A 22186-nucleotide genomic window follows, 5' to 3' on the forward strand; every position below is an offset into this window, starting at 1 on the left:
TTGGCTCGGATTTTGGACAGTATTTTGGCATCTGCGTTCAGCAGTGAGATGGGTCTGTGCGACCCACATTCCGTTGGGTCTTTGTCTTTCTCAGGTATCGGCGAGATTGAGGCCTGTTCTAGCGTGGGTGGCAATGACCCCCTAGCTAGCGAGTCTGTGAACAGCTCCCGCAGATGGGAGGCAGGGCTGTCGCAAATTTTACGTGGATGTCTGCCGGGAACCCGCCAGGTCCCGACGCCTTACCCGCCTGCATGTTGTCAATGTTGTCCATGATCTCTCCCAGAGCTAGTGGTACTTCCGGGCCCCGTTTTCTCTCCCCCCCCCCCCCCACCACCCCCACGACTGCAATGCGCAGTCCATCAAGGAACCGTTTCATCCCGGCATCCCGCATGGGGGCTCTGAGGTGTACAGCCATTGGTAGAAGGCCTTGAAGGTTTTGTTGATCTTTCCTGGTTCTACTTCTAATGCTCCTCTGGTATCCCTGATTTGTGATATTTCTCGGGTGGCTGCCTGCTTTCTCAGCTGATGTGCCAACAGGCGCCTGGCTTTGTTTCCGTGTTTGTCTGGTGTTCCCACGTGTTACCACGTGCCTGGCGGAGTAGGTGCACTGCTTTCCTGGTGGAGAGCAGATCAAAGTTCCTTTGTAGCTCTTTCCTCTCCGCCAGGTGCTCTACTGTCGGCGCCTTAGAGTATTTATAGTCTACCTCCAGTATCGAGTCGACCAGCTGCTGCATTGCCGCCCTCTCCTCCCTATCCCCTCGCGCTTTGAAAGCAAGGATTTCCACTCTTCGTACGGCCTGTAGCACTTCCCAGAAAGTGGAGGGTGAGACCGCCCCATTCTGGTTGTTCTCCGTGTACTCTGCTATGCCCGCGATATCGTTTCGTTGAAGGCATTGTCAGCCAGTAGGGCAATGTCCAGCCTTCATGTGGGGCTTTGTGCCCAGCCCGTCTCCAGCCTCACGTCCATGTAATGTGGAGCGTGATCTGGTATCACCGGAAGCACCGTTTTCCCCACCACAAAGAAGTCAATTATGTGTACACGTTGTGTACTGTGGAGAAGAAGGAGAACGCCCTCGCCCCAGGCTGGGTGAACCTCCGGGGGTCCACCCCTCCCATCTGTTCCATAAAGTGAGTGGGGTTGGATCCTGTACACAGTTCAAGTACCCCCCACCCTTCATGATTAGTCGGTGCATCGCTATGTCAGGGCTTTCTGCCATGGTCCTCTTGATAAAGCTCGTGTCGTCCCAGTTTGGTGCGGACACGTAAACTAGTTCTAACGTTGCCCATCCAGCTGACCATGACGGACCGTCCCCCTGGGTCCGTAACCATCTTTTTTGCCCTAAACATCGTAATCTTGTTGATCAGTATTGCCACCTCCCTGGCCCTTGTCCCATAATAGGTATGGTCGGTTTGTCCCACCCACCCCTTTCTTACCCGCAGACGGTCCTGTTCGCTCATGTGTCTATTGGCAAAAGCCGATGTCGGCCCTCATATTTCTTAGGTGGATGAGGACTCTGGATCTTTGCACTGGGCTTTTGAGTCCCCTTACGTTCCAGGTGACTATCGTCGTGGGGGGCATCTGCCCCCTTGCTCCTGTGGGATTAAACACACTGACCTGGTGGATGCTGCCCTGCCCTCCGTGGTTTCTCTTTGTTAGGGGGCGTCCAGGATGACCGCTGTCTATGCTGTCTCCATGCAGTCGGGTCCCTGCACTCCGGGGTTCCCTTTGTACAGGGGGCACCCGACATGGCCGCCCACTGTGTATCCGCCACGCGGGTAGTCCCCTGCACACAGGGGTCGCCTTTCGCCCAGAGATCGTACTGGGTGGGTGCTTGAACCGAGTGCTTGTTTTGAGCCTTGGTTGTGGCACTTTGTAGCCCTATTGCTATTCATTTTCTAGCCGTGTTTGTCCCACCTTCCCTGTGTCCCCCACCTGCTCTCTCCCTCCCTGCCCCCCCCCCCCCGCAGGTCTCTCCCTTCCGCCCGCATCCCCCCATCTCCCGGAAACCTCTTTCCCCTGTCCTTATCCCCGTTTGCGCACCCGACTCTGTTAAGTGGTCTCCTACCCCCGCTGTTGGAGGTGCGCTGCTTTGCTGCATGCCCCCAGCGCTCGCTTTCCTGTCACTGCGGTGGCTCCGCTCTCGGGAATTATTCTCTCTCTTCTCTCTTGCCCGGCTCTCCGGTTTCCTTCCGCTCTTCCCCTATCCTCCCCTTTACTCCTCTTGCTTGCTACTCTCGTTCCCTCGTGCTTGGGCCCGGTCACCCACCTGAAGTGGTCCCTCGTGGAGACGTTTGTTTTTTTGTGCATGGTGCGCTCGCCGTGGCGGCGGGGGAGTGAGGGGGGGGGGGCAGGCGTTGTCTCAGCCCTCCCAGCCCCACACCTGTCGGCGTGTTGTCGCCCCTTGCCGGGCGTCCCTTATTTCTACCCTAGCTGCTGGTTTTCCTACCCGTGTTATTCGACAAACGTGTGAGCTTCGGCGGGGGCTGTGAAGAAGTATACTCTTTCTTGGTATGTGACCCAGAGTTTCACTGGGTACAGCATTCTAAAACGCAATTCGTGCTTGTGAAGAGCTGCTTTCGCTCTATTGAATTCGACCCGTCTCCTGGCTAGGTCTGCCCCAATTTCCTCGTAAGTGCTCATGAAGTGTCCTTGTCATTTGCAGGTTCTGCTTTTCCTGGCCCAGCGCAGGATTGTTTCCCTGTCTTGGTACCGGTGCACTTTAGCTCTAACTGCTCTCGGGTGGGCCCCTGCCTCGGGCTTCGGGGGCAGCGACCGGTGTGCTCTGTCCATTTCAGGTGGGTTGGGGAACGTTTTCCTCCCCACTAAGTTGCCCAACATCTCGGCCACGAATGCCGTGGGGTTTCTACCGTCGTTCCCGTCAGGCAAGGCCCATTATCTTGACATTTTGCCTTCACGAGCGGTTTTCCTGATCGTCCAGTCGGCCCGTCAGGCTGCCCTTTGTTGTGACCAGTCTCGCCACCTCCTTCTCCAGGGCCGCGATACTGTCGTTCATGTCAGTCATGGCATTCTCCAGCTCCTTAATGGTCTCCTCTTGGGCTTCCAGTTTCTCCTCTTGGGCTGCCAGATTATCCTCTGCTCTGCCCAGGTAGTGCTGCACCTCCGCCAGGGCCTTGTCCATTACTGCCTATGCTTCGGCCTCACTATCTGCCCTAGCCTCTGCCTTGTTTTCCTGCTGATTTTCCCTCAGCGCCTCGGCAAAGGCAGCTTCCCAGTTCCAGTTCCTGCCTGGCCCAAGGGGAAAATGCACCTGTCAGCGCAGTTCTTTTTGTTGCGGCAAACCTTCCGTTCCGCCGACTCAGACGCTGATTAGCTCCTCTGAACGGGCTCACACATTGCCCCGTCTGTTTCTGGTGCCCCGTCTCCCTCTGCTTTGGCTCCCTTCTGGCATTTTACCCCTTTTTTCCCCCCCTCTCCCTTTTTTTCCTTTTTCTTTCCTCCCCCCGTTTTCTGCCACCAGTGATTCCTGAAAGATCATCTCGAATGCCTCCACAATTTCCTCAACTATCTCTTTTAGGACCCTGGAGTGTACTACATTCGGTCCAGGTGACTTATCCACCTTCAGAACTTTAAGTTTCCCCACAACATTCTCCTTGGTAATGGTCACTGCACTCACCTCTACCCCCTGATTCACCCGGAGCTCACTGGTGTCTTCCACCGTGAAGACTGATGCAAAATAACTATTCAGTTCGTCTGCCATTTCTTTGTTTCCTGTTATTACTTCTCCAGCCGCATTTCCAGTTGTCCAATGTGTATTTTGTGACTCTCTCTTACCTTAAATATATTGACAAAAATATATTCCTATCTTCCTTTATATTAATAGCTAGCTTTCACTTGTTCTCCATCTTCTACCCCCTTATTGTTTTTTTAGTTGTCCTCTGCTCGCTTTTAAAGTCATCCCAATCCACTGGTTTCCCACTAATCTTCGCCACTTTGCCTGCTATTGCTTTAGCCTTTATGCTGTCCTTGGCATCCCTTGTCAGCCATGGATGCCGTGTCCTCCCGTTGGCGTGTTTCTTCCACTTTTGGATGAATTCCTGTTGTGCCTCCCGAATAACCCGCAAAAACTCCTGCCAGCGCTGTTCCAATGTCTTCCCTGCTAGGTTCCATCTCCAATCAACTCTGCCCAGCTCCTCCCTCATGTCTTTGTAGTTACCCTTATTTAATTGAAACACTGTTACAACTGATTGAGCTGTTCCCTCTCAAACTGCAGCGCAAATTCTATCATATTATGGTCACTGCTCCCGATGGGTTCCATCACCTTAAGTTCCCTAATCAACTCTGCCTCATTACACATCACCAAATCCAGAATTGCCTATTCCCTAGTAGGCTGTGCCACAAGCTGCTCCAAAAAACATCGCTTCGTCATTCCAGAAATTCCATTTCCTGGGATTCACTGCCAACCTGATTTTCCCAGTCCTCAAATTGAAGTCCCCCAGGATAATTGTAACATTGCCTTTTTTACGTGCCTTTTCTATCTCCTGAGTTATTTTCTGCCCCACATCCTGACTGTTGCTCGGGGACCTGTACCTAACTCCCTTCAGGGTCTTTTTTCCTCTGTGATGCCTCAACTCTACCCACAGAGATTCTATGCCTTCTGATGTATGTGGCTCCTTGCTATCGATTAACGTAATTCTTACTAACACTGGAACCGCGTCCCTTTTGCCCATCTGCCTGTCCATTCGCTAGGACATATATCCTTGGCTATTTGGATCCCAGCCCTGATCCACTTCCAGCCATGTATCCATGATGCCCACGACGTCGTACAGTCCAAATGCTATGTGCACAGCAAGCTGATTTACCTTGTTCTGCAAACTGCAGACATTTAGATACAACACCCTCAATCCTGTATTAGCCACCTCTCTTTTCACACTCTCCTCAGTCACTGTACCCTGCACTGTGGCCCGTTTTGATTTTTGACTATGGCTGCTCTGCCTCACACTTTCCCACTTACTTATTTTTGTTTCTGGCCCCGTTTTACGTCCCTCCGACTTCCTACTTCGGATCCCATCCCCTTACCCCATTAGTTTAAACTCTCCCCAACAGCTCCAGCAAACCGCCCCCGCCGGCCGAGGACATCGCTTTCGGTCCTGTCCAGGTGAAGACCGTCCGGTTTGTATTGGTCCCACATCCCCCAGAACCGGTTCCAATGACCCAGGAATTTGAATCACTCCCTCTTGCCCCTTCTCTCGAGCCACGCATTCTTCCTATCTATCCTAACATTCCAGCTCTGACTAGCTCGTGGCACTGGTCGCAATCCTGAGATTACTACCTTTGAGGTCCTACGTTTTAGTTTGACTCCTAACTCCCTGAATTCAGATTGTAGGACCTCATCCCGTTATATACCTACATCGTTGGTGCCTATGTGCAACTCGACAGCTGGCTGTTCACCCCCCCCCCCCATCCCCCAGAATGTCCTGCAGCCGCTCCGAGACATCCTTGACCCTTGCACCAGGCAGGAAACATGCCATCCTGGGGTATCTATTGCGTCCGCAAAACCGCCTGTCTATTCCACTTACGATTGAGTCCCCTATCACTATCGCCCCGCCATTGTGCTTCGTGCCGTCCTGCGCAGCGGAGTCAGCCGCGGTGCCATGAACCTGGCTGTTGCTGCTTTCCCCTGGTGACCATCTCCCTGAACAGTACCCAAAGCGGTATATCTGTTTTCCAGGATATGACCGCAGGGGACACCTGCACTGCCGTCCTACTCTTGCCGCTATCGTAACTGCACACACCACCTCCCAAGGCAGAATGTTCCGTACATGTTCCACGCTCTATGTAAAACATGTGCCTTGTACATCAGTTCGAAACTTTTCCTTACGCAGTTTAGACCTATGTCCCAGAGCATTTGACTCTCCTACCCCAGGAAAGAGCATCTGACTATCCATCCCACAAATAATGTTGTAAACCGCCATCTTGTCGCCTCTCAACCTCCGTCGTTCCAGTGAGAACAGACCTGATTCATCTCACCTCTCCCCATAGCTCATGCCCTCCAAACCATGAACAAATCCTAGTCAACCGCTTCTAAACCCTCTCCAAATCATTGACATCATTCTGGTAGTGTGGCGACAAGAATTGTACACAATATTCCAAATGAGGCCGAAATGAGATCTGGTACAGCTGCATGATTTGGAAATGTTTATATTCAATGCCCCGACCGACAAAGGTCAGCATGCCGTCTGCCTTCTTGACCACCTTATCCACATGAGTTGCTTCTGAGGAAGATCACTTCTTTCAAGGCGTGCTGGACCGACTTGTCCTCCTGTGCTCGATACATTTGTCTGGATGATTCGGTGAGTATGTTTCTGATTTCCGGCCACATATTTCTGTCAGCTGCATTTACTTCTATTCACATCTCAGTACATATAAGTCTTACAGTTGCCCTTCCGAATATAAATATGGAGATATATAATGCATCAAGACAATGTGATGCAGCCGGGACAGAGTGTAGCGTTCTCATGTGTCTGCAATTGTGACTTTTTCAAACCTTTTGGCATGCCTGCGGTTTTGTTGAAATTTTCCCACCTCCCAATCTCCCAACTTTTTAAGATGGCCCGTTTCGAATCAAAGACGATCGTGCAACGTCTTCAATCATAATGTGAATAAATAGTAAATACACATCGTGAGATCTTGCCAATCTCTTTTTTCGCAACTGTTCCTCTGTAAGCCCACAATCAGGCGTCAGTGTATATTGTAAACAAATTGGCGAACAACCGCATGTGATTCTGATTTAAGTGTGAAAATTCTCGTCATCGTGCGCTCCGTTTGGTGTCTTATGCATTGTCATCAATTGCCTTGAGACAAGTTCCCGTTTCTTTTTTTTTTGCAATGTTTACAGACCCTTAATGTTACGCAGTAATCAAGGGCATGGAAATGATATCAACATGTCGAAAACCAACGATAAACTACCTTGAGAAACAAAATCCAAAATTAAAATGAATGCAAATGCAGTTTTTTACAGATATTTACAGCATTGAAACAGACCCTTTGGTCCAGTTTGTCCATGTCACCCATTTTCTGTCCCTAAGCTACTCGAATTCTCGACATTTGGTCCATATTTCCTTCTGTCCACCGTGCCCATGTAACTGTCGAAATTTTCTTTTTCTAAATTTAGTGTACCAAATTCATTTTTTTCAATTAAGGGGCAATTTATTGTGGCCAATCCACCTACCCTGCACATCTTTGGGTTGTGGGGGCGAAACCCACTCAAACACGGGGAGAATGTGCAAACTCCACACGGACAATGACCCAGATCCGGGATCGAACCTGGGACCTCGGCGCCGTGAGGCAGCAATGCTAACCACTGCGCCACCGTGCTGCCCTTGTCGAACTTCTTTTTAAAAGAAAAAACTGTACCCGCCTTGACCACTGACTTTGGCCGCCAATACCAGACGAACTCCACCCTCTGTGTGAAGAATGTTCCCTTCTGATCTCGTCTGTATCTCTTCCCTCTCACCGTAAACCTATGCCCTCTAGTTATATACTTCTCTATCTTCAGGAAAATATGTCGACTATTTACCTTCTCTGTGCTCCTCCTTATTTTATAGACCTCTTTACGATCACCACAAAGCCTTGTCGCACCAGGAAAAAATGTCCCAGCCTATGCGGTGCGCAGGGGCCTTCTGGGAGGTGAGTAGTTAGTTTAAAAGCTCTTACCTTTACAGGAGCAGCCCTTTGGATTTCGGCGGCAGCGGTGCGCAGGGGCCTTCTGGGAGGTGAGTAGTGAGTTTAAAAGCTCTTACCTTTACAGGAGCAGCCCTTTGGATTTCGGCGGCAGCGGTGCGCAGGGGCCTTCTGGGAGGTGAGTAGTGAGTTTAAAAGCACTTACCTTTACAGGAGCAGCCCTTTGGATTTCGGCGGCAACGGTGCGCAGGGGCCTTCTGGGAGGTGAGTAGTGAGTTTAAAAGCACTTACCTTTACAGGAGCAGCCCTTTGGATTTCGGCGGCAGCGGTGCGCAGGGGCCTTCTGGGAGGTGAGTAGTTAGTTTAAAAGCACTTACCTTTACAGGAGCAGCCCATTGGATTTCGGCGGCAGCGGTGCGCAGGGGCCTTCTGGGAGGTGAGTAGTGAGTTTAAAAGCACTTACCTTTACAGGAGCAGCCCATTGGATTTCGGCGGCAGCGGTGCGCAGGGGCCTTCTGGGAGGTGAGTAGTTAGTTTAAAAGCTCTTACCTTTACAGGAGCAGCCCTTTGGATTTCGGCGGCAGCGGTGCGCAGGGGCCTTCTGGGAGGTGAGTAGTGAGTTTAAAAGCACTTACCTTTACAGGAGCAGCCCTTTGGATTTCGGCGGCAGCGGTGCGCAGGGGCCTTCTGGGAGGTGAGTAGTGAGTTTAAAAGCACTTACCTTTACAGGAGCAGCCCTTTGGATTTCGGCGGCAGCGGTGCGCAGGGGCCTTCTGGGAGGTGAGTAGTGAGTTTAAAAGCACTTACCTTTACAGGAGCAGCCCTTTGGATTTCGGCGGCAGCGGTGCGCAGGGGCCTTCTGGGAGGTGAGTAGTGAGTTTAAAAGCACTTACCTTTACAGGATCAGCCCATTGGATTTCGGCGGCAGCGGTGCGCAGGGGCCTTCTGGGAGGTGAGTAGTGAGTTTAAAAGCACTTACCTCTACAGGAGCAGCCCTTTGGATTTCGGCGGCAGCGGTGCGCAGGGGCCTTCTGGGAGGTGAGTAGTGAGTTTAAAAGCACTTACCTTTACAGGAGCAGCCCTTTGGATTTCGGCGGCAGCGGTGCGCAGGGGCCTTCTGGGAGGTGAGTAGTGAGTTTAAAAGCACTTACCTTTACAGGAGCAGCCCTTTGGATTTCGGCGGCAGCGGTGCGCAGGGGCCTTCTGGGAGGTGAGTAGTGAGTTTAAAAGCACTTACCTTTACAGGAGCAGCCCATTGGATTTCGGCGGCAGCGGTGCGCAGGGGCCTTCTTGGAGGTGAGTAGTGAGTTTAAAAGCACTTACCTTTACAGGAGCAGCCCTTTGGATTTCGGCGGCAGCGGTGCGCAGGGGCCTTCTGGGAGGTGAGTAGTGAGTTTAAAAGCACTTACCTTTACAGGAGCAGCCCATTGGATTTCGGCGGCAGCGGTGCGCAGGGGCCTTCTTGGAGGTGAGTAGTGAGTTTAAAAGCACTTACCTTTACAGGAGCAGCCCATTGGATTTCGGCGGCAGCGGTGCGCAGGGGCCTTCTGGGAGGTGAGTAGTTAGTTTAAAAGCTCTTACCTTTACAGGAGCAGCCCTTTGGATTTCGGCGGCAGCGGTGCGCAGGGGCCTTCTGGGAGGTGAGTAGTTAGTTTAAAAGCTCTTACCTTTACAGGAGCAGCCCATTGGATTTCGGCGGCAGCGGTGCGCAGGGGCCTTCTTGGAGGTGAGTAGTGAGTTTAAAAGCACTTACCTTTACAGGAGCAGCCCATTGGATTTCGGCGGCAGCGGTGCGCAGGGGCCTTCTTGGAGGTGAGTAGTGAGTTTAAAAGCACTTACCTTTACAGGAGCAGCCCATTGGATTTCGGCGGGAACCGGAAGTTCGACCTCTGGCAAGTCCCCCCCCCCCCAATAAATTCTGGTGGAGAGGAAACCCGAGACACTACACGTGTAGTGTCTCCCACCCACCCTCCTCCTCTAACCTAATAATAAGACCCATTGGTGTAAGGTAAGTGCCATATTATATTATATATTATTAGCATTGTGCAGGCCAAGGATTGGAGGTGGAGGAGCAGTCTCTGTCAGCGAGAGAACCTGAGAACATCTCAGAAGGTAAGCAAGTGATTTTTACTTTTATACCTTTTTTCAAATTGTGTGTGTCGGGGGGGGACAGAAAAGCTGTGACCTGAGTGGCTGGTTGGGATTCTAACCTAAATTTTTTTGACTATTTGGGAACTAATTAAACATAATAACTTAATTATAATTTAGAGGATATCTAAGCCAGAGATCGGAGGATATTATAGTTAGCTATCGCATTTCTATTAGAAATCTAGTGCTAGGAAACAGATAGTTGACAGTAACTTTGTAATTTAAAAAAAAAAAGTATTTATAAAAAAAAAAGACAAATTTTAATTTTAATTAATTGACGCAATGTCAGTTAGAGGGGTGCTGTGCTCTGACTGTGAGATGTGGCAGGTCCGGGAGGCTTCCAGCGTCCTGGATGGCTTCATCTGCAGAAAGTGCAACCAACTGCAGCTCCTCACAGACCGCATGGTTCGGTTGGAGCAGCAATTGGATGCACTTAGGAGCATGCAGGTGGCGGAAAGCGTCATAGATCGCAGTTATGTAAGTGTGGTCACACCCAAGGTGCAGGCAGAGAAATGGGTGACCACCAGAAAGGGCAGGCAGTCAGTGCAGGAATCCCCTGTGGTTGTCCCCCTCTCGAACAGGTATACCCCTTTGGATACTGTCGGGGGGGATAGCCTATCAGGGGAAAACAGCAGCAGCCAGAGCAGTGGCACCACGGCTGGCTCTGATGTTCAGAAGGGAGGGTCAAAGCGCAGAAGAGTAATAGTTATAGGGGACTCTATAGTCAGGGGAACAGATAGGCGCTTCTGTGGACGTGAAAGAGACTCCAGGATGGTATGTTGCCTCCCTGGTGCCAGGGTCCAGGATGTCTCCGAACGGGTAGAGGGAATCCTGAAGGGGGAGGGCAAACAGGTAGAGGTCGTTGTACATATTGGTACTAACGACATAGGCAGGAAGAGGCATGAGGTCCTGCAGCAGGAGTTCAGGGAGCTAGGCAGAAAGTTAAAAGACAGGACCTCGAGGGTTGTAATCTCGGGATTACTCCCTGTGCCACGTGCCAGTGAGGCTAGAAATAGGAAGATAGAGCAGACAAACACGTGGCTAAACAGCTGGTGTAGGAGGGAGGGTTTCGGTTATCTGGACCACTGGGAGCTCTTCCGGGGCAGGTGTGACCTGTATAAGATGGACGGGTTGCATCTAAACCGGAGAGGCATAAATATCCTGGCCGCGAGATTTGCTAGTGTCACACGGGAGGGTTTAAACTAGTATGGCAGGGGGGTGGGCACGGGAGCAATAGGTCAGAAGGTGAGAGCGTTGAGGGAGAACTAGGGAATATGGACAGTGTGGCTCTGAGGCAGAGCAGACGGGGAGAAGTTGCTGAACACAGTGGGTCTGGTGGCCTGAAGTGCATATGTTTTAATGCAAGGAGCATTACGGGTAAGGCAGATGAACTTAGAGCTTGGATTAGTACTTGGAACTATGATGTTGTTGCCATTACAGAGACCTGGTTGAGGGAAGGGCAGGATTGGCAGCTAAACGTTCCAGGATTTAGATGTTTCAGGCGGGATAGAGGGGGATGTAAAAGGGGAGGCGGAGTTGCGCTACTTGTTCAGGAGAGTATCACAGCTATACAGCGAGAGGACACCTCAGAGGGCAGTGAGGCTATATGGGTAGAGATCAGGAATAAGAAGGGTGCAGTCACAATGTTGGGGGTATACTACAGGCCTCCCAACAGCCAGCGGGAGATAGAGGAGCAGATAGGTAGACAGATTTTGGAAAAGAGTAAAAACAACAGGGTTGTGGTGATGGGAGACTTCAACTTCCCCAATATTGACTGGGACTCACTTAGTGCCAGGGGCTTAGACGGGGCAGAGTTTGTAAGGAGCATCCAGGAGGGCTTCTTAAAACAATATGTAAACAGTCCAACTAGGGAAGAGGCGGTACTGGACCTGGTATTGGGGAATGAGCCCGGCCAGGTGGTAGATGTTTCAGTAGGGGAGCATTTCGGTAACAGTGACCACAATTCAGTAAGTTTTAAAGTACTGGTGGACAAGGATAAGAGTGGTCCGAGGATGAATGTGCTAAATTGGGGGAAGGCTAATTATAACAATATTAGGCGGGAACTGAAGAGCATAGATTGGGGGCGGATGTTTGAGGGCAAATCAACATCTGACATGTGGGAGGCTTTCAAGTGTCAGTTGATAGGAATACAGGACAGGCATGTTCCTGTGAGGAAGAAAGACAAATACGGCAATTTTCGGGAACCTTGGATGACGAATGATATTGTAGGCCTCGTCAAAAAGAAAAAGGAGGCATTTGTCAGGGCTAAAAGGCTGGGAACAGACGAAGCCTGTGTGGCATATAAGGAAAGTAGGAAGGAACTTAAGCAGGGAGTCAGGAGGGCTAGAAGGGGTCATGAAAAGTCATTGGCAAATAGGGTTAAGGAAAATCCCAAGGCTTTTTACACTTACGTAAAAAGCAAGAGGGTAGCCAGGGAAAGGGTTGGCCCACTGAAGGATAGGCAAGGGAATCTATGTGTGGAGCCAGAGGAAATGGGCGAGGTACTAAATGAATACTTTGCATCAGTATTCACCAAAGAGAAGGAATTGGTAGATGTTGAGTCTGGAGAAGGGGGTGTAGATAGCCTGGGTCACATTGTGATCCAAAAAGACGAGGTGTTGGGTGTCTTAAAAAATATTAAGGTAGATAAGTCCCCAGGGCCGGATGGGATCTACCCCAGAATACTGAAGGAGGCTGGAGAGGAAATTGCTGAGGCCTTGACAGAAATCTTTGGATCCTCGCTGTCTTCAGGGGATGTCCCGGAGGACTGGAGAATAGCCAATGTTGTTCCTCTGTTTAAGAAGGGTGGCAGGGATAATCCCGGGAACTACAGGCCGGTGAGCCTTACTTCAGTGGTAGGGAAATTTCTGGAGAGAATTCTTCGAGACAGGATCTACTCCCATTTGGAAGCAAATGGACGTATTAGTGAGAGGCAGCACGGTTTTGTGAAGGGGAGGTCGTGTCTCACTAACTTGATCGAGTTTTTCGAGGAGGTCACTAAGATGATTGATGCAGGTAGGGCAGTAGATGTTGTCTATATGGACTTCAGTAAGGCCTTTGACAAGGTCCCTCATGGTAGACTAGTACAAAAGGTGAAGTCACACGGGATCAGGGGTGAACTGGCAAGGTGGATACAGAACTGGCTAGGCCATAGAAGGCAGAGGGTAGCAATGGAGGGATGCTTTTCTAATTGGAGGGCTGTGACCAGTGGTGTTCCACAGGGATCAGTGCTGGGACCTTTGCTCTTTGTAGTATATATAAATGATTTGGAGGAAAATGTAACTGGTCTGATTAGTAAGTTTGCAGACGACACAAAGGTTGGTGGAATTGCGGATAGCGATGAGGACTGTCTGAGGATACAGCAGGATTTAGATTGTCTGGAGACTTGGGCGGAGAGATGGCAGATGGAGTTTAACCTGGACAAATGTGAGGTAATGCATTTTGGAAGGGCTAATGCAGGTAGGGAATATACAGTGAATGGTAGAACCCTCAAGAGTATTGAAAGTCAAAGAGATCTAGGAGTACAGGTCCACAGATCACTGAAAGGGGCTACACAGGTGGAGAAGGTAGTCAAGAAGGCATACGGCATGCTTGCCTTCATTGGCCGGGGCATTGAGTATAAGAATTGGCAAGTCATGTTGCAGCTGTATAGAACCTTAGTTAGGCCACACTTGGAGTATAGTGTTCAATTCTGGTCGCCACACTACCAGAAGGATGTGGAGGCTTTAGAGAGGGTGCAGAAGAGATTTACCAGAATGTTGCCTGGTATGGAGGGCATAAGCTATGAGGAGCGATTGAATAAACTCGGTTTGTTCTCACTGGAACGAAGGAGGTTGAGGGGCGACCTGATAGAGGTATACAAAATTATGAGGGGCATAGACAGAGTGGATAGTCAGAGGCTTTTCCCCAGGGTAGAGGGGTCAATTACTAGGGGGCATAGGTTTAAGGTGAGAGGGGCAAAGTTTAGAGTAGATGTACGAGGCAAGTTTTTTACGCAGAGGGTAGTGGGTGCCTGGAACTCACTACCGGAGGAGGTAGTGGAGGCAGGGACGATAGGGACATTTAAGGGGCATCTTGACAAATATATGAATAGGATGGGAATAGAAGGATACGGACCCAGGAAGTGTAGAAGATTGTAGTTTAGTCGGGCAGTATGGTCGGCACGGGCTTGGAGGGCCGAAGGGCCTGTTCCTGTGCTGTACATTTCTTTGTTCTTTGTTTGTTCTATGCAGGCGCTCCTTTTAACTCAGGCCACCAAGTCATGGTAGTATACACGTAAATGTCTTCTGCACTCTACCTAGTTTAACAATAGCATTCCCATGATAGGGCAAATAGAACTGAATGCAGTATTCGATGTGTTGTCTTACCAACGTCTTGTACATCTTGACAAAAGCTCACAACTCTTGTATTCAATATTCTGACCAATCAAACCTCGCATACTGATTGCCATCTTCACCACCCTGTCCACCTGCGACAGCACCTTTCAGGAGCTATGAACTTGTCCGGCTCGATCTTTTTTTCCTGTAAGATTTCCCAGCTTCTTATCATTAACTCAATTGGTTCCGCCTTGATTTAATCTACCAAAATGTATGAACGAACATGTAATCAAATTAAACTGCATCCGTCATACCTCGGCCCACTCGGCCAATTGGTCAAGTGTCTTGCAATCTGATTTAACATTGTTCATTATCCACTATGCCACCAATCCTGGTGTCATCTGCAAACGTGCGATCCATACCCAGCAGCGGTCCCTGAGCTACACCGCTGGATATAGACGTCGAGTTTCAAAAATAACCCTCCACAAACAACCTTTGGCTTCGCTCGCCAAGTCAATTGAGTATCCAAATATTATGTATCCAATTGGCTACCTCATCCTGGCTTCCGTGAAATGTAACCTTTTGTAACAACCTGCCATGCGGTACCTTGTCAAATGGCTTGCTAATGACCATGTAGACAACTCCGAACGCACTACCCTCATCTTTGTTCTTGGTTACCCCTTCAAAACATCAAATAAAATTGTGAGAAATGACTTTCCCATTACAAAGCAATGCTGCCTTTTCCTACTTAGCCGTTGCCTGTCTAAATGCCTGTAGATCATGTCCCTCAGGATACTTTCTATCAACTTATCCACTACAGAAGCAAGCCTCAACGGCCCTACAGCCCTTCTTAAACAAGGGCACAAAATTCTGTACCTCCAAACTTCTGGCACCACTCCTGTGGCTGTCGATGATTCAACTATCTCAGCTGGGAAGCCGGAACTCTCCTCCCTCGCGTCCCACAAATTCCTGGGATACATGTAATCAGGTGCAGGCATTGATCTACCATGATGCGCTACATTACTTCCAGCACCTCCCTCTCTGTAAACTGTACACTCCTCAAGACATGCATTTTTATTTCCCCAATTTCCCTTTCATTCGTGCCTTTTTCCGCAATAAATACTGACGAGAGATATTCAATTTAGGAGCTCTGCCACCCTTTGTGGATCTGCACATAGATGACTGTGTTGATCCTTAAGATGCCCTACTCTCTCCCTGGTCACCCTTTCACCATTTATGCATCTGTAAATGCTCTTTGGATTTGCCTTTGCTTTATCTGCCAAGACAATCTCATGTCTCCTTTTTGCCTTCCTGAAATCTATCCTAATCTACTCGGGCAAGCCCTCTACTCTTCAAGACATCCACTTGATCCCAGCTACCTATGTATGTCATGTGCCGCCTTCTTCCTTTTGTTTATGGCCTCAATATCCCGAGTCTAAAAGAATGTGTTCACTCTGAACTCTTGTTAACACCCTTTTGAAAGAATCCCACTTACCAGCTGTAACCCCGTTCTCCCAATCAACATTTGAATGACTCCACCGAATGCCATCGAAATTGGCCTTTCTGCAAATTGGAATTTTATCCTTTGGGCCGGAAATATTATTCTCCATAGCTAGTTTAAAATTAATGGGATTAAGGTCACTAGCCCCAAGTGACCCCTTACGAACATTTCCGTCACCTGTCCTTCATTATTCACAAACAGTAGGCCAGGTTTTGCCCCCACTCTAGTCAGGGCATTCACATATTGAATGAGGAATTATTCCTGAATGCAGTGGGCAAATTTCTCTCCATGCAAACATGTAATGCTATGGCTATCCCAGTTAATGTTTCGAAGTTTAAATCCCCTACTATTATCATCCTAATTTTCCCGCAGCTATCTGTAATCTCCTTAGATCTTTGCTTCTTGATCTCCCACAGACTATTTTGGTCCTGAAGTACAGTTATATCAAAGTGATCTTACTTTTCAGTTCTACCCATATGGACGCAGTGGCGAACCCTTGGATCTATCCTCTCTCTGTCCTGCCGTGATGCTGTCCGTAATCAAACACGCAACTTCCACTCCTCTCCTATCGCCAGATCCATCATTCCTATAGCATCTGTATCCCAGGACACTGAGCTGCCAGTCCTGCCCGTCGTTTAGCCGTGTTTCAGTACTAGCTACAACATCCCAGTACCATGTACCTACCCACGCCCTGAGATCATCTGCCTTTCCTGTTAGGCCTCTTGCATTGAAATAAATGCAGTTTATTCTGGTTTCTGCCTTCCAATTTTCTCCTTACTAGCATTTGTTTCTATCCACTCTTTACTTGCCTGTCACTTCCTGCTTTGATTCCCATACGCCTGCCACATTAGTTTAAACCCTGGCCAACAGTGCCAGCAAACAACGCCCCCAGGTAATTGGTTCCAGTGCTGCCCAGGTGTACACAGTTCGATTTGTAATTGCCCCATCGTTCCCAGAACCGTCTCCAATATCCAACAAATCTGAACCTCTCCATCCTGCACCATCTCTCAAAGCACGCATTCATCCTGTCCATCCTTCAGTCTTACTCTAACGAGCTCTTGGCACTGGTAGCAGTCCTGTTATTACTACCTTTGAGGTCCCACATTGTATTTAAGCTCCAAACTCCCTAAATTCAGCTTGAAGAGTCTCAACCCGTTTTTTTTCACCTATGCCGTTAGTGCCTTTTTGAACCCCGACAGTGTGTTATTCCCCTGCCTCTGTAGAATATCCTACAGCTGCGCTGTGACATCCAGCACCCTTGAACTGGTAGGCAACATGCCTCTCTGGAGTCCAGTTTGCGTCCGCAGCAACGCCTATCTAGTCCCCTTCCTATCAAATACCCTATCACTGTGGCTCGAACGCTATTTTTCCTCCCCTCCTGCGAGCAGCGCTGGGCACGGTGCCATGAACCTGGCTACTCCTCCCTTCCCCTGTTGAGCTATATCCCCCAACAGTATCCAAAACCGATTACTTGTTTTGAAAGGAAATGACCGCAGGGGACACCTGTTCTTCTTTCCTACTCTGTTTTTGCCCATTGGTCATCCATTCCATATTTCCCTTGGTACACTTTATCTGTGGTGTGATCATGGAGAGTGAAGTAGTTGATTCGGAGACTGCGGTGCTGAATCTTATTAAGGAAACTATGATGATATGAGGCGTGTGTTCGCCTTGATAGATTGGCGAAAGTTACTTGAAGGGACGACAGTGGCTAGGCAATGAGAAACATTCAAGGGACGCATGGGGGAACTGCAGCAACTGTCCATTCCTGTCTTGCACATAAGCCAAATGGTTAAAAGGGCCAAACCATGGCGTAAAACGGAAATTAGAAATAGTATCCGATACAGGGAAGAAGCATGCAGATTGGCCAAGAAAAATAACCGGCGTGAGGCATGTGAGCAGTTTCGAATTCAGCAAAGAAGGACGACGGGATTGATTAAGAAGGGGAAAGTGCACTACGAAAGTAAGTTCTCAGGTCATATAAAGACTGGCACTAATAGTTTCTATAGTTATGTGAAGAGAAAGAGATTGGTAATGAGAAATGTAGGCCCTCTACAGACAGAAATAGGGGAATGCAATGTAAGGGGAAAACATGTCTGAGCAAATGAATACATAATTTTGTTCTGACTTCACATGGAGGACACAATCAGATACCAGAAAGGTTGGAGGATGAAAGGTTTAGTGAGAGGGAAGAACTAAGGGATATCAACATTAGTAGTGAAATGGTGCCGGGAAAATTGATGGGAGTGCAGGACTTTACAGCAGAACATTTAGAAAGCAGTGGAAGAAACAGTCAGTCAGCATGGATTTATGAATGGGAAACCATGCTTGATGAATCTACTGGAATCCTTTGAAGATGAAACCAGGCTAGTTGACAAGGGGGAGCCAGACAATGTGATATGTTTGGATTTACAGAAGGCGTTTGACAAAGTTGCGCATCAGAGATTATTGTACAAAATTAAAGCGCATGGGTTTGGGGAAGTGTATCGAGGTGGATAGAAAACTGATTGACAGAAACGAAAGAAAGAGTAGGAAATAATGGGTCCTTTTCAAATTGGCAGGCATTAACCAGTGGGGTGCCACAGGGATCGAGGCTGGGACCCCGGCTATTCACAAGACATATGAATGATTTGGATGAGGAGAGAACATGTAATATCTGTACGTTTGCAGATGATACCAGGTTGGGTTGGATGGTGAATTGTGACGAGGATGCAGGGATCCGACAGCATGATGTGGACAGTGGAAGAGTGGGTAAATCAATGGCAGATGCAACATAATTTGGATAAGTGCGAGGTTATTCATTTTGGAAGCAAAAACAGCAAGGCAGATTACTAACTGAATGGTTCCAAATTTCGAAAGGGGACTGTGCAGCGAGACCTGGGTGTCCTTGCGCACTTGTCACTGAAGTTAAGCATCCAGATGTCGCAGGCAGTAAAGACGGCTAATAGAATGTTGGCCTTCGTTGCGAGAGGTTTTGAGTACAGCAAGTGTGTTGCCGCAAGCATACAGGGCTTTTGTGAGTTCGCACCTGGAATATTGTGTGCAGTTTCTGTCTCCTTTTCTGAGGACCGATGTTTTTGCTCTCGAGGCAGTGCAGCGAAGGTTTACCTGAATGATTCCAGGGATGGCGGGACTGTCATACGAGGAGAGACTGACCAGGTTAGGATTTTTCTCGCTGAAGTTGAGAAAAATGATGGGGTATCTCATAGAGACTTATAAAATACTAACGGGACTAGCCAGGGTAGATGCAGGGAAGATGTTCCCAATGATGGGTAGTTCCAGACCCAGGGGGTCACTGTCTGAAAATTCAGGATGAACCATTTCGGACAGAGATGCGGACTCATTTCTTCACCGGAAGAGTGGCGAGCCTGTGGGATCCATTACCACATGATGTACTTGATGCTACATTATTGAATATATTCAAGAGGCGGCTAGATATTCGACTTGGAAAGAATGGAAAACAGGATGAGGCTATTGAGTTTGATGATCAGCCATGATCGCGATCAACGGCATATTAGGCTCGAAGGGCCAAAAGGCCTCCTCCTGCTCCTATCTTCTATGATTCCATGTATGTAACTCGCTAAACGTGCGATCCAGGACTTCCTCAGCATCTTGAATGCTCCAAAGTGAGTCCATCCGTAGCTACAGAACCGTAAGACAGTTCAACAAGAGCTGCAGCTGGAAACACTTGAAGCGGCCAGGGACAGTGGACGAGTACCTGAACTCCCACATCGCACAAGTGCAGCATGGCAACGGTCTGCGATTGCCTTTCACATCTTAACCCTTAGGTTAACTTATACAAATTGTGATTTGGGATTTGTTCCCAAATAAACTTCAAATGGGAAATGGTGTTTGTTGAAGGCAATAACTTAGCGTCGACAGGGGAAATGCACTGCTCTCTGACTGAACTGCCATAGATCTAATGGGGCACAGACCGTACATTAACACTTAATTTCTCTTTAAAATTTCAGCTTATGTTATTCGTATCCGCCAAATTTACTCTGTTTTTTGTTTCTTGTCTCTCAATTAAAATATCATCAGTCGAGACCATCAGTCTATGTTTTGCGTTGTTTCACGATTCGGTGAGATTATTCCGTGTGCACATCTAAATGGGCAGCACGGTAGCACAGTGGGTAGGACTGTTGATTCACAGGTCGCAGGTTCGCTTCCCGCGGTCACTCCCTGGATATCACACCATGATCAACCATGATCTAATTAAATGGCGGAGCAGGCTCGAGGGCCCAGATGGCCTACTCCTGTTCCTAGTTCTTATATTCTTATGTCACGGTCTGTGTGGAGATCGCACGATCTCCCACTGTCTGCGTGGTTTTCCGCCGGGTGCTCCGGTTTCTTCCCACAAGTCCAGAAAGACGTGCTGTTACGTAATTTGGACATTCTGAATTCTCCCTCTGTGTACACAGAGGGAGGCGCCTAAGGGCTTTTTACTAATTCTGTGTAGTGTTAGTGTAAGCCTGCATGTAACAATAAAGATTATTATTATTTTTATCTGCCCCTATTGGTCGCTTCAGGGACATTCATATTGAAAAATCAATTCGACAATCCATATGCAATGATCCTCCCCGCCCGAATTTTGTAATATTTTATAATTACAGAATTCAGCTTTCATTTGTTTGAACAGACATTTCCTTCAGTGCTCAAACTCGAATTTCAGACTTTGCCTCCCCGAAGGGTGATTCGTCATATTAACTCGAAGAAACGAGTCTATAGCTGTGCTATAAAGCCTTCTATCGGTACACTACGGGAGATCTTTGACACTGGAGGCGAAATCTTCCGTGTTTAAGCTGTTCCCACTCCTCATTCCGGCTTTCATTCGAATAAGTTCCAGTTTCGCTCACACCAGGGCTTAATGATGTCCGCTGCCCAGACCACATGTCAAAAGGTGCCACACGGTGCTACCGATAGTGTGATAAACATTCCTTCAATTTACCTGCTTTTTTGTCGTCTGGGCTTTCACCTAACAGTAAAAAATTGCCAATGACGTTACAGCTAAATACACACCTCAGACGACGATCGTGGATGGCCATTTTATACATTCAATTAGTGCAATTGATATATTGGACAAGGATTGAACTTGAAACTAGTTACCTGTAGTTGTTTCTTTCAACTGTTCTTCTGTTCATTGCCAAAGAACAGGGCGGAGTGAGTATCATCGTCATGGGACATAAACGCGCGCGAAATTTCAAGTGTTATAATGCGTGTTATCAGAGAATCATATTTTGTGTGATGAAAGTTCATACTTACAAACACATGGCCAGCACGGTGGCACAGTGGTTAGCAGTGCTGCCTCACAGTGCCAAAGATCCGGGTTCAACCATCGCCTTGGGACCATGGCCATGTGGGTTCTGGACATTCCCCCCGTGTCTGCGTGGCTATCATTACCAAAAAGAGATGTAGGTGAATTGCCCATGCTAAATTGCGCATTAATTGTAAAGAAAATAACTGGGTACGACAAATTAGTTTTTTAAAATTACAAACACTTCAATATGGGGGCATAATTCACATGTGCGCTCTGGAAAAAAAATGCGGCACTGCGGAAGGTGAGGCTATTTAAGGTCAAATTGCCAATTATTTTGTTGAGTCGGCAAGTTTTAAAGATGACCGTCAAGGAAGAAAGACAGATAGAGAGACCAACGGGATCAGAGAACGTCTTCCCCTGGCGCTGCAATTATCAAATGGACGACGTTACAAAGGAAGCATATTTATCGAAGTGCAAGTACATTGTAGAGATAGATAATATTGTAGACTTAGGGACGGGAGAAAATGGTGTTTAAAAACTATAAATTTGAGAAGAGGAAGAAAAAATACAACACATATTGGTTCTGTGAACTCGTGATGTTCATTTTTAACATTGCCGTTTGCTGAGCCAGCGTATGAGTAAGTGAAACCATTTGCACAGCTCATAATATTTGAATAAAAGAAAATACATCAGATCCCGCGAATGCAAAATAAGATCGAAACACGCAGGAAAAGTTAAGCTGTTCGGTTAAAATATAAGGAAAAGGGTGCAGAGTATGTGCTTTGGGTCAGTATGAACCATGGAACCATAGAACCATAACAATTTGACGGTGTGCTCAGAGGACCCTCGGCCCAACATGGCTGCGTCGGTTAAAAAAAAGTAAGAGGAAACAGTTGTTCAATTTACACACACATTTCAGAACATCCACCATGGCCTTGCCCGTTACACACATTCATATATAGCTTCTGCTATCATTCTGACAAACAGAATAATAACATTTCAACCAGCAAACCTGGAAGTGGACTTTCACACCGACTGTGTAAAATGGTTTCCTCACCTCACCTGTAATTTCCCAGGAATCGAGTGAAAACAATTTTCCATTGGTAATGGACCCTTGAGTCAGGTGAAACCAGGATTGCGTTTTGCCTATCTGGGCTGTCATAACTCTGCAGACCCCAATTATGACACTATTAAACGGAAAACAACGCGAGCCTATACCATCACTCTCAAATCTGTACTTTTCAATCGATAAACATCTGTGGTATTCTCCTCTATCCTCTCTCCACAACAGTCAGGTATTCATTGCGATATGGTGAGCAGGACAG

This window comes from Scyliorhinus torazame, chromosome 12, assembly GCF_047496885.1.
Source record: "Scyliorhinus torazame isolate Kashiwa2021f chromosome 12, sScyTor2.1, whole genome shotgun sequence".
Taxonomy (NCBI): domain Eukaryota; kingdom Metazoa; phylum Chordata; class Chondrichthyes; order Carcharhiniformes; family Scyliorhinidae; genus Scyliorhinus; species Scyliorhinus torazame.